Here is a 12069-nt window from a genome sequence, read left to right as displayed (position 1 = left end):
AATCGATCTTAGCTAGCTATCTGTTCACAATCTTCTTGCCCTTCTTTTTCGCAAATGGAGTTCTTCTGTGGAACGGACGTCCTTTAGGTAGGGTGGTCCTGCTTCTTCTTGTGGTGTATGCTGCTACTTCATCATCGTCGTCATGTTCGATTCTCGGGTCGCCGTACTTGTCGAAGTCTTGCTCATTGGCTACTCCATCCATTCCGATGATCTTCCTTTTGCCTCTCCTCACGACAACACGACTGGGCTTTGACGGGTCGGTAATGAAGAAGCATTGGTCCACTTGGGAAGCCAGTACCCATGGCTCATTTTTCGCGGTGACGTTTGCGCCTGCGGTCTTGGATTTGGCTTCGGGTATAACCATGGTGGTGAAATACCGGTCTTCTTTTAGGACGCTCTTGGCCCATCTGACACGGAACATCGGGACCTTCTCTCCAGCGTAGCTCAGCTCCCAGATCTCCTCGATCCTTCCGTAGTATCTGTCCTTGTCGTTACCGGTGTAGGATTCCATCGTTACCCCGGAGTTCTGATAACCATCGCTCTTCATGTCCTTGGCCTCGGTGTAGAATGTGTAGCCGTTGATATCGTACGCCTCATAGGTCATCAGGTTGTGCTCGGCGCCCTGTGACAAGGCGAATATGAGTTGTTCTTCCGCGGAAGAATCCTCATGTAAAGGGTACGACAGAAGCTTCTGCTTGAACCAACGCGTGAAACATGAGTTGTGCTCTTTGAGTATATCTCCGTCCGTCCTCTGTTGGCCTCGGTCATTGTACGTCTTCTTAATAAAGGTTTTGTGCTCTACCACCCAAGGATCGACCACGTCTATGTGTTGTAGCGCGACTAGGTTTGCTCTTTCAAAGTCGGCGAGTCGACCCTCGAAGTCGACATGCATTTCGCGGCGACCCTCACGGTGACCCCATCCAGCGAGCCTGCCGAGGTGCCTGTTGACGGGCAGACCAACGGGGTTCTCGATGCCTAGATAATTCGTGCAGTAGGAGATGCACTCTTCGGTCAGAAAGCCCCTGGCTATGCTTCCCTCTGGACATGACATGTTGCGAACGTATCCTTTGATGACACCATTCATCCTTTCGAATGACATCATGCTGTGCAGGAACGTCGGCCCGAGTTGGATGATATCGTCCACGATATGGACCAGCAGATGCACCATAACGTCGAAGAATGCGGGCGGGAAGTACATCTCAAGCTCGCATAGTATCACCACGATCTCTTCCTGTAGCCTTCTGAGTTGCCTCACGCCAACAGACTTCCGAGAGATGACGTCGAAAAAGTTGCATAGGCCAAATAGCGTTTCACGGACGTGCGCGTCCATGATCCCACGGATTGCAACTGGAAGTATCTGCATCATCAGCACGTGACAGTCGTGAGACTTCATCCCGCTGAACTTCAGCTTCGCTAGGTCTAGGTATCTGCTTATCTTCCCCGCGTAACCGTAAGGAAGTTTTACTCCTACGAGGCAGGTGAAAAACTGCTCGATCTCCTCCTGACTTAGAGTGAAGCACGCGGGAGGGTAGTCATTTCCGGTCTTCTTGGCCTTTTTGCCTTTGCGACGACTTTCCGTGTCCTGCTTCGCCTCATCATCATCATCATCATCATCATATATAGCGTGAAGCTCCTGCCTGATGCCCATTGATTTCAAGTCTGCCCTTGCTTTCGGCCCATCTTTGGTCCTCTCTGGCATGTTGAGCAGGGTACCAAGCAGACTCTCGCACACGTTCTTCGTGATATGCATGACATCAAGGCTGTGAGGCACACGGTGGATCTTCCAGTACGGCAAGTCCCAGAAAACAGACCTCGTTTTCCATACCTTCAGCAGCGGCTCTGGCGCCTTTCGCTTCTTTCCCGGCTCTGGCGCCTTTTGCTTCTTTCCCGGCAGTGGGCAGTCTTTCCAATTTTTCAACAGCTCGTCTATTTCCTCGCCGCTCCTCGTACGCGGGCGTCCTCGGGGTTCGGTTTCACCATCGACTAGATCCTTGCGTTTTCTCCACGGGTCATCGTCGCGAAGCCACCTTCGATGTCCCATGAACACGGTTTTCGAAGACCCGGGATCTCTATCTAGCTGGCGATACGTTGTGTCATCCATGCACCTGACACATCCAGAAAATCCGTGGACCACCTGCCCTGCGAGATATCCGTAACCGAGATAGTCGTGCACCGTCGTGAGCAGTGCGGCTCTCATAGGGAAATATTCTTTCTCTGCGGCGTCCCACGTATTGGCTGGCGTTTTCCACAGCGTGTCTAGCTCCTCTTTCAGCAGCCCCAGATATAGATTGATGTCGTTCCCTGGTTGTTTCGGTCCTTCGATTAGCATACTCATGTGAATGTACTTCCTCTTCATGCACAACCAGGGGGAAGGTTGTACATCCACACAAACACAGGCCAGGTGCTATGTGTGCTTCTCTGGCTGCCAAACGGATTGACTCCATCGGTGCTCACGCCCAGCACGATGTTCCTTGGATCGTTCCCAAATTCTAGGTCTTCGAAGTTCAACGCTTGCCACTGGCTCGCATCCTTAGGGTGACTCAGCATCTTGTCTTTTTTATCTATCTCCGGATCATTTGCGTCATCTTCTCGCTTCTTCTCCTCCCTATCCGCGTGCCAACGCAGGAGCTTTGCTACCTTAGGGTCCGCGAAATACCGCTGCAGACGAGGAGTGATCGGAAAGTACCACACCACGTTTCGAGGAGCTTTCTTCCTCTTCTTGTATCGAGTGACGCCGCACACCGGACATATGGTAGACTCCGCGTGCTCGTCCCGATAAATGATGCAATTGTTCATGCACACATGGTATTTCACGTGCGGTAAATCCAGAGGACACACGATTTTCTTCGCCTCCTCCAAACTGGTCGGGCACTTGTTCCCCTTGGGAAGACGTTCGTGCCAGAATGACATGTTCTCGTCGAAGCATGCGTCGGTCATTTTGTGTTTTACCTTCATCTCCAGAGCCATGAGCGTTACTTTCAGGTGGGTATCCTCGGGCCTGCATCCTTCATACAATGGAGTAACCACGTCTAACTCAAGTTGATCCATCTTGGCTTTCTCTCGGGCGGCAGCTCTTGCGTTATCCGTCTGCTTGAGAAGCAGCTCTTGAATATGAGGGTCCTGCACCCAGCCCATCGATGGTCCAGCGTCGTCTGCTCCGCCGGCATCATCATCTTCATGATCATGCCCGTCGTCTGCTCCGGCATCTTCCTCATCATCATGTCCTGCATCTTCTACATCATGACTGTGTACAGCATCACCGTCGTGATCATCTCCTTGGGATTCTTCGTCTTCTCGCCCGCCCGAGCCGCGGTGGTTGTCTTGCTGCCCTTCCTCATTTCTTGCCCGGCCCCCATGGACGACTTCGTAGTCATCTTCATCACCTTGCCACCGATAGCCATCCATGAAACCACGCAAGAGCAGGTGGTCCCGCACCTGCCAGGATTCCGGGTCCGCAATAAGGCTCTTCAGCTTGCATCTTCGACACGGACATCTTATCTCCGTCTCGTTCTTTTGAAGCATCTCGGCCTTCGCGGACCTCAAAAACCTATTCACGATGCCTTCGGTCATCATGCGGACCATGGTCGCCTGCGGGGTAGAGCAAAACGATATTTTAGAACCAAGAAAAAATTTGGCATGACTTTCCCTAAAAATAGGACCAAAAAGAATGCTTAATGCCAAAATTCTCGCCGAAACGGAAATGAATCAACATTCCGGCAAAATATTGGCAACTATCGCATTTCAAATACCGGTACACCTACAAGCACAAACACATATGCAACACCACAAACATATGCAACACCACGAACATACATAGATCTAGCTAGGCCATAAAAAGTGCATGTGCACATTGTTGTAGGGAGAACAACATAAATATAGCTTCCCCCCTTACTTACCTATCAAAACAAGGTAATTTAACCACTTAAATTGAATGAATCTATGGTGGAAATGAGGTGAAAAAGAGGAGGCACCCGAGACAAGGAGGAGGTGGAGAGAATGAAGTGGGGAGAAAGTGAGTGTGGGTAGGAGAGGCTGTCCAAAATATCTTGTTGCTGCCCACTTACTAATGGCGCACCAACTCTAGATGCGCCATTAGTAATCTAGGTTACTAATGGCGCACCTCCTGGTGGTGCGCCATTAGTATGTTTGGACAGGCGCACTAGTTAAAAAAAACTTTTTATACTAATGGCGCACCCTGGGCCAGGTGCGCGCCATTATTATGTTTGGACAGGCGCACTAGTTAAAAAAAATTATACTAATGGCGCACCCTCGTCCAGGTGCGCCATTAGTAGTTTCAACTACTAATGGCGCACTGTCTCTGGATGCGCCATTAGTATGTTTGGACAGGCGCACTAGTTAAAAAAAAATTTGATACTAATGGCGCACCCTGGCCCAGGTGCGCCATTAGTAGTTTCAACTACTAATGGCGCACTGTGTCTGGATGCGCCATTAGTATGTTTGGACAGGCGCACTAGTTAAAAAAAAATTTGATACTAATGGCGCACCCTGGGCTAGGTGCGCCATTAGTAGTTTCATCTCTAATGGCGTATCAAAAGGTGGTGCGCCATTAGTATATACTAATGGCGCACGTCTTGTCTGGTGCGCCATTAGTGTCAATCCCATCTATAGCCCTTTTTCTAGTAGTGACAGGAGCTGCGGAATAAGCGGAGACTGGCGAAGGACGAGGTGACGATGCGCGTCGGGAATGGTTCCAAGGTCGATGTGATCGCCGTCGGCACGCTACCTCTACATTTACCTACGGGATTAGTTTTAAACCTCAATAATTGTTATTTAGTGCCAGCTTTGAGCATGAACATTGTATCAGGATCTCGTTTAATTCGAGATGGCTACTCATTTAAATCCAAGAATAATGGTTGTTCTATTTATATGAGAGATATGTTTTATGGTCATGCCCCGCTGGTCAATGGTTTATCCTTAATGAATCTCGAACGTGATGTTACACATATTCATAGTGTGAATACCAAGAAATGTAAAGTTGATAACGATAGTCCCACATACTTGTGGCACTGCCGCCTTGGTCACATTGGTGTCAAGCGCATGAAGAAGCTCCATGCAGATGGACTTTTGGAGTCTCTTGATTACGAATCATTTGACATGTGCGAACCATGCCTCATGGGTAAGATGACCAAGACTCCGTTCTCCGGAACAATGGAGCGAGCAACCAACTTATTGGAAATCATACATACTGATGTGTGCGGTCCAATGAGTGTTGAGGCTCGCGGTGGCAATCGTTATGTTCTCACTCTCACTGATGACTTGAGTAGATATGGGTATGTCTACTTGATGAAACACAAGTCTGAGACCTTTGAAAAGTTCAAGGAATTTCAGAATGAGGTTGAGAATCAACGTGACAGGAAAATAAAGTTCCTGCGATCAGATCGTGGAGGGGAATATTTAAGTCACGAATTTGGCACACACTTAAGGAAATGTGGAATCGTTTCACAACTCACGCCGCCTAGAACACCTCAGCGAAATGGTGTGTCCGAACGTCGTAATCACACTCTATTGGATATGGTGCGATCTATGATGTCTCTTGCCGATCTACCGCTCTCATTTTGGGGCTATGCTTTAGAGACTGCCGCACTCACTTTAAATAGGGCTCCGTCTAAATCCGTTGAGACGACACCGTATGAATTATGGTTTGGGAAGAAACCTAAGCTGTCGTTTCTAAAAGTTTGGGGATGCGATGCTTATGTCAAGAAACTTCAACCTGAAAAGCTCGAACCCAAGTCGGAGAAATGCGTCTTCATAGGATACCCCAAGGAAACCATTGGGTATACCTTCTACCTCAGATCCGAAGGCAAGATCTTTGTTGCCAAGAACGGGTCCTTTCTGGAGAAAGAGTTTCTCTCGAAAGAAGTAAGTGGGAGCAAGTGGAACTTGATGAAGTACTACCTCTTGAACCGGAAAGTAGCGCAGCTCAGGAAAATGTTCCTGTGGTGCATGCACCGACTAGAGAGGAAGCTAATGATGATGATCAAGGTACTTCGGATCAAGTTACTACTGAACTTCGTAGGTCCACGAGGACATGTTCCACACCAGAGTGGTATGGCAACCCTGTCCTGGAAATCATGTTGTTAGACAACGGTGAACCTTCGAACTATGAAGAAGCAATGGCGGGCCCAGATTCCGACAAATGGCTAGAAGCCATGAAATCCGAGATAAGATCCATGTATGAAAACGAAGTATGGACTTTGACTGACTTGCCCGATGATCGGCGAGCCATAGAAAATAAATGGATCTTTAAGAAGAAGACAGACGCGGATGGTAATGTGACCATCTATAAGGCTCGACTTGTCGCTAAGGGTTATCGACAAGTTCAAGGGGTTGACTACGACAAGACTTTCTCACCTGTAGCGAAGCTGAAGTCCGTCTGAATCATGTTAGCAATTGCCGCATTCTATGATTATGAGATATGGCAAATGGACGTCAAAACGGCATTCCTTAACGGCTTTCTTAAGGAAGAATTGCATATGATGCAGCCGGAAGGTTTTGTCGATCCTAAGAATGCTAACAAGGTATGCAAGCTCCAGCGCTCCATCTATGGGCTGGTGCAAGCATCTCGGAGTTGGAACATTCGATTTGATGAGATGATCAAAGCGTTTGGGTTTACACAGACTTATGGAGAAGCCTGTGTTTACAAGAAAGTGAGTGGGAGCTCTGTAGCATTTCTCTTATTATATGTGGATGACATACTATTGATGGGAAATGATATAGAATTCTTAGAAAGTATAAAGGCCTATTTGAATAAATGTTTTTCAATGAAGGACCTTGGAGAAGCTGCTTATATATTAGGCATCAAGATCTATAGAGATAGATCAAGACGCCTCATTGGTCTTTCACAGAGTACGTACCTTGACAAGATATTGAAGAAGTTCAATATGGATCAGTCCAAGAAGGGGTTCTTGCCTGTATTGCAAGGTGTGCAATTGAGCACGGCTCAATGCCCGACCACGGCAGAAGATAGAGAAAAGATGAGTGTCGTCCCCTATGCCTCAGCCATAGGGTCTATTATGTATGCCATGCTGTGTACCAGACCTGATGTAAACCTTGCCGTAAGTTTGGTAGGAAGGTACCAAAGTAATCCCGGCATGGAACACTGGACAGCGGTCAAGAATGTCCTGAAGTACCTGAAAAGGACTAAGGATATGTTTCTCGTATATGGAGGTGACGAAGAGCTCGTCGTAAAGGGTTACGTCGATGCTAGCTTCGACACAGATCTGGATGACTCTAAGTCACAAACCGGATACGTGTATATTTTGAATGGTGGGGCAGTAAGCTGGTGCAGTTGCAAGCAAAGCATCGTGGCAGGATCTACATGTGAAGCGGAGTACATGGCGGCCTCAGAGGCAGCACCAGAAACAATCTGGATGAAGGAGTTCATTACCGACCTAGGGGTGATTCCTAATGCGTCGGGCCCGATGACTCTCTTCTGTGACAACACTGGAGCTATTGCCCTTGCTAAGGAGCCCAGGTTTCACAGGAAGACCAGGCATATCAAGCGTCGCTTCAACTCCATTCGTGAAAATGTTCAAAATGGAGACATAGATATTTGTAAAGTACATACGGACCTGAATGTAGCAGATCCGTTGACTAAACCTCTCCCTAGAGCAAAACATGATCAACACCAGAACTCTATGGGTGTTCGATTCATCACAATGTAACTAGATTATTGACTCTAGTGCAACTGGGAGACTGTTGGAAATATGTCCTAGAGGCAATAATAAAATAGTTATTATTATATTTCCTTGTTCATGATAATTGTCTATTGTTCATGCTATAATTGTGTTATCCGGAAATCGTAATACATGTGTGAATACATAGACCACAACATGTCCCTAGTGAGCCTCTAGTTGACTAGCTCGTTGATCAACAGATAGTCATGGTTTCCTGACTATGGACATTGAATGCCATTGATAACGGGATCACATCATTAGGAGAATGATGTGATGGACAAGACCCAATCCTAAGCATAGCACAAAGATCGTGTAGTTCGTTTGCTAGAGCTTTTCCAATGTCAAGTATCATTTCCTTAGACCATGAGATCGTGTAACTCCCGGATACCATAGGAGTGCTTTGGGTGCACTAAACGTCACAACGTAACTGGGTGACTATAAAGGTACACTACAGGTATATCTGAAAGTGTCTGTTGGGTTGACACGGATCAAGACTGGGATTTGTCACTCCGTATGACGGAGAGGTATCTCTGGGCCCACTCGGTAATGCATCATCATAATGAGCTCAAAGTGACCAAGTGGTTGGTCACGGGATCATGCATTACGGTACGAGTAAAGTGACTTGCCGGTAACGAGATTGAACAAGGTATTGGGATACCGACGATCGAATCTTGGGCAAGTAACGTACCGATTGACAAAGGGAATTGTATACAGGATTGATTGAATCCTCGACATCATGGTTCATCCAATGAGATCATCGTGGAACATGTGAGAGCCAGCATGGGTATCCAGATCCCGCTGTTGGTTATTGACCGGAGAGTCGTCTCGGTCATGTCTGCATGTCTCCCGAACCCGTAGGGTCTACACACTTAAGGTTCGGTGACGCTAGGGTTGTAGAGATACTAGTATGCGGTAACCTGAAAGTTGTTCGGAGTCCCGGATGAGATCCCGGACGTCACGAGGAGTTCCGGAATGGTCCGGAGGTGAAGAATGATATATAGGAAGTCCAGTTTCGGCCACCGGGAAAGTTTCGGGGGTCACCGGTATTGTACCGAGACCACCGGAAGGGTCCCGGGGGTCCACCGGGTGGGTCCACCTATCCCGGAGGGCCCCATGGGCTGAAGTGGGAGGGGAACCAGCCCTTGGTGGGCTGGTGCGCCCCCCTTGGGCCTCCCCCTGCGCCTAGGGTTGGAAACCCTAGGGGTGGGGGGCGCCCCACTTGGCTTGGGGGGAAGCCACCCCCCCTTGGCCGCCGCCCCTCTTGGAGATTGCATCTCCCAGGGCCGGCGCCCCCAGGGTAGGGAGGGAGGGCAGCCGCACCACAGCCCCTGGCGCCTCCCTCTCCCTCCCGTGACACCTCTCCCTCTCGCTGAGCTTGGCGAAGCCCTGCCGAGATCCCCGCTACTTCCACCACCACGCCGTCATGCTGCTGGATCTCCATCAACCTCTCATTCCCCCTTGCTGGATCAAGAAGGAGGAGATGTCGCTGCTCCGTACGTGTGTTGAACGCGGAGGTGCCGTCCGTTCGGCACTCGGTCATCGGTGATTTGGATCACGACGAGTACGACTCCATCAACCCCGTTCTCTTGAACGCTTCCGCTCGCGATCTACAAGGGTATGTAGATGCACTCCTCTCTCTCGTTGCTAGATGACTCCATAGATTGATCTTGGTGATGCGTAGAAAATTTTAAATTTCTGCTACGATCCCCAACATACAGAGAGAAGTGATATCGACCACCTCTCCTTCTCCGAGAGATTGGTCGAACAACAAGTTCTCGTATATCTATCTGACACTACCGGCTACATATATAAAATAATTATCTCTTACAATATAATCTCCTAATTAAATTGTAAGAACACAGGGTCCACATAGTATTCTCCGTTTTCAGCGATCACGTGGTCAAGGAAGAATGCCGCCAATTCCTCTTGAATTCCTCGCATACGATCTGGTGCTAGGAGTTCATCACGCATCCGAAAGATCTAATTTGAAGAAGGGGGTCAATACATATATATATATATATATATATATATATATATATATATATATATATATATATATATATATATATATGAATAAATGAAACTCGACACAAATGATGGTAATAAAATAAAATTGTGAATATTATTGCTTACGCACTTCATATTGTTCGTCAGAGTAGCCCCGCTCATAGGTCGTGTGGCGGATAGACTCGCAAACGTAGTATCCACAGAAATCATTCCCTTGTTCCTGCCACAACCACTTTACAAGAAATAGAGGTCAATCTAACTGATAAGCAAGGATGCTAAATGGTATTGATGAAACTAGCGCTTGAATCACTAGGAGATGTGCGGAACAAGCTACTATAGTACTTACTTTCGGGTGTCTAAATTGCAGCTTCTTCGGCAGTCCCGGAGCTTTTATGGTGAATTTTCTCCAAACCATGCCAGACAAAGAAAACAATTACTTGATATCAGGAAATGAACAAAGTTGCTAATATGGTGGATAATGATCGATTTAACTTACTTCTCGAGCATTTGAGTCATGTTCGCATAGTCCTGGGGATCTTTTCGTCTCGAGTCTAAGACGGTTACTACTCCCTGCTCAAGCTTAATCTCTAGGAGAATATAGTGGAAGCTGCGCATGCATGCATAAGTCATCAATTACATTACCATAACCTGGACTAATAAGGGAAACCGAATATGCACAAGACAGTAACACTCACTTGAAGTTGTAAGGAAAGAGTATTATATCTTTGTTTTGATTTAATACCAACAATCGTAGCAAGTTGGCCTCGGCTTATTTGGCATGTTTTTCAACCGTATATGCATCTATGAGATTTGTGTTAATGAACCCAATATCACCGATTTGTCTTTTCTTCAATTCGGCGATCTTCAATCTGCATAATATAGTGAGGATAATTATAAATACATGCAATGAAAGAGCTGACCTATATAGAGAGACTTAATGACAGAAGTAGTACTACTTACAGACAGTAGCAAGTGATCGTTGTTTTATCGAGGGCCTTTTGATTAAAAACTGGAAGAAATCCTCAAATGGAACATTCAGCAGTTCAATTCCAACGAGGTCATGCTCCGGTTTAACTCTCAGCGTCAAAGTATTCATCCCATCAGACTCTCTGCAGGTTTTCATGTACCAATCATGTAATCTTCGCATCATCGTTGTTAGAGATCTTTCATCTTTGACGAGAGGCTTCCCATAATGGTATTTGTGTTCGTCCACCTCCATGATTTCATAATGTACATCGTCGGGCTGGTAATCTCCAAGATTGCTATAACCGGCCAACATCCTCGGATCATTAGAGACGATGTCTTTTGACACCTTGAGCGGGGGGCACGATTGGTTCGCTTGTTCGCCGAGCTGGGCAATTTTTTTTCCCAGCTCGTCGTTCTTTTAACCTTTGATCACTGACAGTACTTCCCGACCGCTCCGCTTCGGCATATGACTTTGCAAGAATGCGCTCATAGTTGCCTCTCGGCGGAGACTTTGGTGGTTTTGTCAGGGCAGCCAGAGTGCGCTTTGCTTTCACCGGATCTACCTTCTCCTCCGGAGATGGATGTTTCTTTGCTTTCACCCCTTCAAAGAAGTTTGTCACTTCGGCTCGCACGATCTTCCTGGTTTCCTCCTCGGTCCTCTCGTATGGTAACTTCTCTGGAGTCTTCAGAGAAGGACCGAATCTGTATTGCCTCCCGCCTCTGGCAGCTGTACTGCTAGACGCCGGCAGAGCAGACGGAGCGGCTGCGGCTGTCTTCTTTCCTTGCTTACGAGGCGGAGGAGAAGGACTACGACGCGCTGGAGCAGCCGGAGCGGCGGCGGGTCTCTTCCGCCCTTGCTGACGAGGCGGAGAAGGAGGAGGCTAGCTGCTCTGGCGCGCCGGCGCCGGTGGAGAAGGAGGCGGAGTGCCGCCACGCACCGGAGAAGGAGGCTAAGTGCCCTGATCACTCACCGGAGGAGGAGGCGGAGGAGGAGGCGGAGTGCCGCCACGCGCCGGAGAAGGAGGCTGAGTGCCCTGATCACTCGCCGGAGGAGGAGGCGGAGGAGGAGGCGGAGTGCCCTTACTCGCCGGAGCCGTCCAGTTCGGAAGGTTGATGAGCTCCTTCCGCCATAGGCATGGAGTCTTCAGAGCAGAACCCAGCCGAGTCTCCCCTTCACCGGTAGGGTGGTCAAGATGGAGGTCCTCAAATCCCTCCGTTATTTCATCCACCATCACCCTAGCATATCCTTCTGGAATCGGCCGGCAGTGGTAGGTTGCGCCGGGTTCAGGAGGTAAAACAGAGCCAACAGCCGCCTTGACTTTGAAGTTCTGCCATTGCGCCATAAGGTGGCAATGTTGAGACTCCGTGATAGCATCCACGGGGTAGCTAGCAGGAGCCG

Source organism: Aegilops tauschii, chromosome 7, assembly GCF_002575655.3.
Source record: "Aegilops tauschii subsp. strangulata cultivar AL8/78 chromosome 7, Aet v6.0, whole genome shotgun sequence".
In the NCBI taxonomy this organism is placed as follows: domain Eukaryota; kingdom Viridiplantae; phylum Streptophyta; class Magnoliopsida; order Poales; family Poaceae; genus Aegilops; species Aegilops tauschii.
This window is presented reverse-complemented; position numbering follows the sequence as displayed.